General features: G+C 41.0%; 2 long non-coding RNA genes across 2 annotated transcripts; one reads left to right on the forward strand and one right to left on the reverse strand.

The window, feature by feature from the left end:
• Nucleotides 1-160: 160 nt before the first annotated feature.
• LOC107078925 (uncharacterized) lies at nucleotides 161-3625 on the reverse strand. Its single transcript, XR_011182550.1, has 5 exons — nucleotides 3543-3625; nucleotides 1395-1550; nucleotides 1173-1257; nucleotides 917-971; nucleotides 161-405 (listed from the first exon to the last, which is right to left on the reverse strand). It is a non-coding gene; the product is annotated as an uncharacterized lncRNA (long non-coding RNA).
• LOC138224198 (uncharacterized) lies at nucleotides 3292-4873 on the forward strand. Its single transcript, XR_011182548.1, has 3 exons — nucleotides 3292-3433; nucleotides 3619-3713; nucleotides 4069-4873. It is a non-coding gene; the product is annotated as an uncharacterized lncRNA (long non-coding RNA).
• The last annotated feature ends 2328 nt before the right edge of the window (nucleotides 4874-7201 follow it).

A 7201-nucleotide genomic window follows, 5' to 3' on the forward strand; every position in this document is an offset into this window, starting at 1 on the left:
GACCCACGCTCCCTCCTAGGGACCCTATTCCCCCCCAGACTATCTAAAAAGGCGGGCGTCCTCGCACTTTTCCAGGTCAGTGCGATGGGTTGTCGCCTTGCGGTGCGTGGCGCACGCGCAAGACAACACTTCACACCTTCGAAAATACAGGACAATGCAGACAATGAAATGAGAGTTTTTATTGCAGAATTCAAAGCACATACAATAGCAGCAGTCAACAGAAAACATGCAAGTAAAGAAAATACAGCATTGAATCGGGACATTACAGATCAAGCCACTGGTAACAAAAATCAAATGTAACAAAAAGCACACATTGTCGAGAAGAACTTGGCCAACGGTCGTCGAGTTGCTGGAGTGGAGCTGGGAAGGAGATCGCCGGACCGCAGAGAACCAGGAGCCGCAGAACTGAAGGCAAAAGGAAAAGGATCAAGTTAACAGGATATCGGACTTGCAGAATCGATTCACTTGAAGTTCTGAAGTCTATTAACTGTTTAAATAAAATGCGGGAATAAAGAAATATAAAAAACAAATTGAAATCACCAATACATCTCAGTCCTACGTTTTCGTTACTTAGAAAACACGTTCAGCCACATTGAAATTCGATGCTACTTGTAAATACAAGACCAGGTAACACTTACAGCGTGTATAATATTCAAATAAACTCTGCTTTGAAAACCATCGATAAAATGTGTCGGCATTATCCATCTTTGCCCAGTGAATTCAATAAATGAATAAAAGTAACATAAAAAAAGAACCAGTGCCTTAGCGTGTCTTTTTCTATTCAACAAAAACACAACAAAACGAAAATAAGTTCTATAGTTAGTATAAACCCGTTCTGGTGTTAAAATGTTGGAAATACGCATTGTCTTTCATATACTATTTAAATAGTAGAGTGCAAAGCAGGAATATAACTTACCTTGGAAAAAACACTTTTTCATAACTGAAGCCACGTTTCTGATATATTTTGTCACCTGGAGATATAAAAAACAAACGAATTAGTAAATTAAACCTTTACAATATTTTATCATTTCGGAGTGGAAAGCGTTATTATAGCCCGAATCCGACAAACGGAGATTTCACAGCTGCTGACTTTAGAAAGCAAATGTTTGAAGATTAAATAAAACCCTTTTTTCGTTAAAAGAAACACACATTGTCTTACAAAACATACTTACATGAAAGGTAGAATAAGAACGCTGAATGCAGACTTTTAAAACTTCGAGAGCACGCTCAAATGGACAGAACACTCATTTCGGCGTCCTAAAACACAAATTAAACAAAAACAAATGCAATTAACAAATGATGCAAGGGCAATACATTTTATCAAGCCTTCCACAAAGTGAAATTTGAGTTTTTGTATTTAAAATAAGAAAATGCGACATTAAACGCAAACGAACCTCACGCCGCAGAAACTCTCCCCGCCGCCATCTTGCCGGGCGCACCTGTGGAACAGGTGGACGGGGCGTGTCCGCTGAGGAAGGTCACTCTGGGGGCGGGCTCGGCTCCTGAATGACAGCTGTGCGCTCGGTTACAAGGGCTCAGCACTGACGGTTCTGAAGATAAATAGAAACTTGAACTCACCAAATCATAAATTTAGTATTTAACGGCTGAGGATTTTCAGAGAACCCAATTCAATGACATTCTCCTACAAAACTGTTCGCCGGGCTCGTTTAGCTTGCGGCCAGCTGGTCGAATCAAGAGAAATGTGCTGGAGAGAGACCCCTGTCGCTCCTAGTTAGGACTGCACCTCTCTTTCACTGCTTGTGCCACACCTGTCCTGCAGGTGTCTCAGTGGTATAAGGGGCTGCTTTTTCGAATTGAATTCCGATCTATGCATTTATAAAGGTCTTAAACCCCCCATTTGCCCTGTTTTGGAAGGCCCCGAAAATGGAGCCCCCCAAAACGGCCGGCGTGGTAGAGAACAGCCACTCCGACAAACTCACCCCGACAGCATGAGAGCTTCACCCGGGGATTAGGTCTCAGACCGGGAATTAGGTCTCAGACTGACGGGGAGGCTCGGGGCTCGACTTTAACTCACACGACTCTCCGGGAGTCGATCTGCTCTCTGAACTTTAGACGTGTCCGATGGTTCAGCCCGCGGAGCCACCAGGCCGGCCATGCAGAAAACCGGCCATGTACATCTCTTATTCAGACTAAAATCAAGTCATAGTTCCGAGATGAGGCGGTTCCCCAGTCTTATCTCTCATCAAGCATTAATTTATTTTTTAAACAAAATGTCTTTAATGATTCTAAAGACAACTTTAAAAAAACTACATGGGCGATTAAATTGGTTTACATGTTTTGTACTCCAGCTGGTGTCCGGGCAGAATATCCCTTTAGTTCCTTAAGCACAGTAGGTGTCTCGACATAGTATATTTATATTTCCATGGGCGTTTGACAAGGTTCCACATAGAACTTTAAAGATTAAAGATTTGAAAATAAAAAGCCATGCATGTAACTAGAAAGTGAACTGGTGTATTCATTGAAAACAGAACAGTGACAAGGATGTAAAAGTTAGTTTTGCAATAAATGGGGCATCACATCGCTTCTTATTATTACTATGAGAGACGCCATTATTTCATGAACTATAATACGTGAAAGTTATTGTAGTCAAGTGCACAGTGCAGGTAATGAAAGTGTTGTTTAGGAATATCCGACAACTGACAATAAACTAGTGGAAGCAGAGTGCGACAGGTGTTTAGGAGATTAGTATTAACTCTAAGAGACGCAAATTCATTTTGATTACTTTAAAAAGACATTAAAAATCTATACCGTATTATACACTGTATACACAGGTTCTACAGTGAAAAGGGAACCACGGTCAGTGAGTGACGTACAGTACAGTAATCACAGTACAGTAATCACAGGTGAGACTGACTGTCAAACACTAACAGGATAATTCTTACTGCTTGACCCAAAGCTAAAAGACGGGAATTCTGAAACTGTTTCTCGTGTAAGGGTGTAGCTACCTTCTAACCTTTTACTATTGATGTTAGATGGGGATGAATATTGTATTTTGAATTAAACTGCAAACAAATCCTAAATCCTCAATTAAAGTTTTAATAAGGTTATTTCATCAGCGGTGTAGTTAAAAGTATGGAACGGGATTGACTCCAGTTACTTGTGTCGGAAAGACTGAGGGTCAACTCCAGGATCCAGTCCATGTTTTACACATTTCTAATTAATTAACAGTCCAGAGCCAGGTGTGATTAATCTTTATCCGCCTTCAATTAGTCTCCCTTAAAAATTGTTCTGGCAGCAGTATTGCGTCTTTGTCCTTAAATACCGGCTTTGCACCGATCGCTTTATTTGGGTAGCAGAATGTTTAACAAGTTTTCTTCCTATGTAGATGGGAAAAGTTCAAAATGAAACAAGAAAAGGCATCAGAGCTTCAAAATAATTAAGAAGGCGACAAGTAACTGCACTTTTAAAAAAGGTTTGCTGGCTTTCAAAGAGACGTTGAACTCAAACTAAACCAGTAACTTTCTTATCTTTTAACAGGCGAAATGGAACGGATCGTTGTTGCTACTATTTAAAATGGCTACCTGTATCTTTAATGCTTGCTCAGGTCTGTTAGTGGTGTTCCAGCAGGTGTCTTATTCCCTAGTTCCTCCTCTCCAGCTCCCCGGCCTTCCTGTCCTCTACAACAGCCTGGACGCCGAAACGCAGAGCTCCCGTGTGGCGTGAAACTGGACAGATGAGCGGTCAGTTCGAAGGTGAGAATCCAACCGGTCTGCACTCTGCTTGCAGAGCCTCTTGCTTTCGGGTTTAAAGAAAGAGCTTTGTGTTTGTAGTCGGAAAAATCCCAGATACTAACTGACTTTTCTCAGCATGGCAACGCAGTAGATTGTGAAGAAGCCCACAGCTGCGCTCACTTAATCAGAGGGTGGGGGAAATACCACAGGGAAATGGTCAGTACGGGTAAAACACGGTTTCGCTCCATTGAACACCTCCCTGCGAATAAACCTTATTTTTGCTTTCCAAATGTGCTGTTAACTGTGTAGGTTAAGGCGAGAGGCAGAACTTGCGACTACATGTATTAAAAACGCTTTTTCTCAATTGTTCGAGCAGCCGGACTCGCCTCACGGTCCCAGGTGCTCACCGTCTTTCCGGCCGGCTGTCCTGACTGGAGCGTTTCCTCTCCCGGGGCTCCAGACTTCGGACCGCCGGAGCATCTGGATAACAGCCGGCTGGGTTACGACTGTACGGTTTTTTTTGTTCAATTTTTGCAATAAACTGGTGTCCTTGGATTGTTTCTTAAACCAAATTGTTTGGGTATCTTGGTGGGGTCACTTTTTATGTAGGAAGAGCGCATCTCAACAGGGTATTCTCCCGTTTGTTTAATGAGCTTACATGCGTTTCCTTTGCCCGTGCAGGCTGCTCGGGGTGCCTGTTAGTCATGAATTTAGGGTGCTTCATGGCAGTTGTTGTACAACTCCAGCTGTTGCTTGAATGTACACAAAGGCGTGCACTTGATGCACAAGCAACTGGGTGATGGGACAACTCCTATTGCTAAAATAATTCTCTAGTGATGCTTGCACTTTCTTAATATCACAGCCCCCTCTAAATGACTATTGCTCTTGTCCAGACTGGGTCCAGCACTAATAAGGATCTGGAAGAGCAGCTCTAGCCCTGGCAGGTTCAGCTCAGTCTAGTCCTGCTTGCAGCTTGACTCCTGAGAAATGGAAGACTTGAGAGAATCCCATGTTTTTTACAATGGGTTTTGTGTAGACATTTCATGTAATGGGCAAGAATTGAAAGAGAATGTCAACCCATCAGAGAGGTTTAATGTGCTTTCCTGGGGCTGAGCACATGATCAGGAAAACAATCACAGTCCTGAATGAGCAGAGCAGCCCTGCCCTCTGAAAGAGCATTATAGTTAGTTAACACCTGTCTGGTGCTATAACACAATATTCCATATTTACGGAGGCAGTTTGAGGACAGACTAAAGAACAAAAGATTAAGATACACACATTTAAAGAAACATTTAAACTCTTCAAATGTTTAACTAGCAGTCAGTGACAGAAAAAATAAACACTTTGAACATTTGAAAAATTAACTTTTAATCTGCAGGAAACAGGATTTGTTTTGATAGCTCTTCAACATATTTACGGCTTAATACTTTTGGATTAAAAACATATAAAATGTAAATCAATCTTAATGTCTATCCAGGTCGCTGAGAGATCTGTTTAGTCCCCACAGCATAGACATAATGAAAGGAACTGGAAGTTTACTCAGAAAAAGACATTTCATAAGGAAAACCTTTCTTTGTTTGCTTACAAAGTTAGTTTACATTTCCTTTTTTTCACAAAACAAAACATGAAACACTAAACTATCAACTGATTCCTTGAAAAACAAGAGAAATGAAGAGATACAACATTCAACATTTGTTACTCAAAGTGCAGAGCTATTTACTGAAAACAGAAAATGTGTATCAAGTGATAAAATGATCACTCTATTATTTTGTTTTCATATCAACATTTCTTAATATAATTAGGAATGTGATATCTTTTAAACCCCTGAATGACAAAACCCTGCATCATAACTCCCTCTTAATGATGTAAGAACCTGCTGTTCAGAATGACCTCTCATGCAGGTGAGGCTGCAGACTGTGTTGAGTGTCCAGGTGTCCTCGTGATCCCCCCAGCTCAAGGACTCAGGGCAAAGGCCTGTGATCATCAGCACTGTTGAGAGTTGAGAAATACAATCAGAAATCACTGAAGATATAATCATTCTTCCCTCAACAAATATGAAAACAGATTTCACTATGAAACAAGACTACTTACTGTAGAACCAAACTGCTACAGTATGTAACCATTTCATGTCTGTTTGGTGTATATATAATTGATATTGAAAATCATTATGAGCCTAAAAATCAGTCAGTTTCACACAAGTAAAGGTTAACCTCCCTTTGCCCAACACCCCTTTGTGTTACTCAGATAGTTACTGGCCTTCCCCAGGCTAGTTTTACACTACCCCAGGGCACTAATATATACTGGGGCTTTGGTATGGAAATTATGGGCCACAGGGAAGAGTGCCACCTACTCGTACACTGTTTAAAAACATGTGAACAACAAAACACACCTTTTCCTGAAATCTTAGGAAGTCGCTAAAGTAAAATAAACACAAATCAATCCCTTCAGTTACAGAAGACCTTAAGATCAGCTGTGCTGATGAAGTACTGCTCACCCCACAGGAGCCCAGGACACTTCACCCACAGGAGAGCCCTTCCTCCAGCCTCAGGGGTGACCTGTCGCAGCTGCTCGCTCTCCACAGACCAGCTGGAGGAGTGAGAACAGGCAGAGAGCGAATTCAACAGGAGACCCCGGGAGGCCAGACTGTTGCTGAGAAAATAGGAAAGTGAAAGTCATGTCAGGCTTTCTATTCAAAATCGAAAAGCTAGACTTCAGATTGAAACACGTTGCTCTTAGGTAGGAAATATTCCATGTAAACTAAATGACAGTGTGATGCCGTGGGGGTTTCAGACATCTGTCGAGTCGATCAGAACCAGACCAGAACACACCTTAGGCAAATAACAGTTAAAAACACAGGTCTACCCTGATAAAATAAAAGAAACACAGAGCAACTTGTCTCCAAAACACCCTGGAGAACAAATAATGTACCCATATGAAAAACTACATTTCTTCTCAAAGTAAAAAATAAATCTTTCCATGTTCTCCCTCAAAAATTGATCCAATTATGTCTTCTCACCCGTACAAAATAAACCTCCCTCCTTGAATTCAAAAAGTAACTGTGTGCTTGTTAAGCCCATTTTAACTTTCCCTTTTTTCTCATCCTCTTTCAGTCCCTTCTAAAGACTATTATGATTTCACTGAATGAATTAACCTTTATTGCCTCTAAGAGAATTTGTCTTGCACATCAAGAGCTCATAAACCTATAGCCAATAAACTGTAATGTAACTGTAATGTACAATGTAACTGGACAGAAATATTTGAACTTAACAGGTTATAGATGTTTAAGATATAGTTATGCAGATGTCTTCCACAGACTCAGAACTGTATATCCCTCCAGTGGCTTTTGGGATAATTTAGAAAGTACAGGACTAAGCTCTTCATGACTTGTTCATTACTGCAAAGTATTGCCTTCCAGATTTTCCAGGCACGTTCATTTTTGAGTCCTTAAAACACAAAAAACACGCACTCCACTTGTTTAGATGTTACAGTAGTAGGTTCTCCTGGTTCTC

This window comes from Lepisosteus oculatus, chromosome 19, assembly GCF_040954835.1.
Source record: "Lepisosteus oculatus isolate fLepOcu1 chromosome 19, fLepOcu1.hap2, whole genome shotgun sequence".
Classification (NCBI taxonomy): domain Eukaryota; kingdom Metazoa; phylum Chordata; class Actinopteri; order Semionotiformes; family Lepisosteidae; genus Lepisosteus; species Lepisosteus oculatus.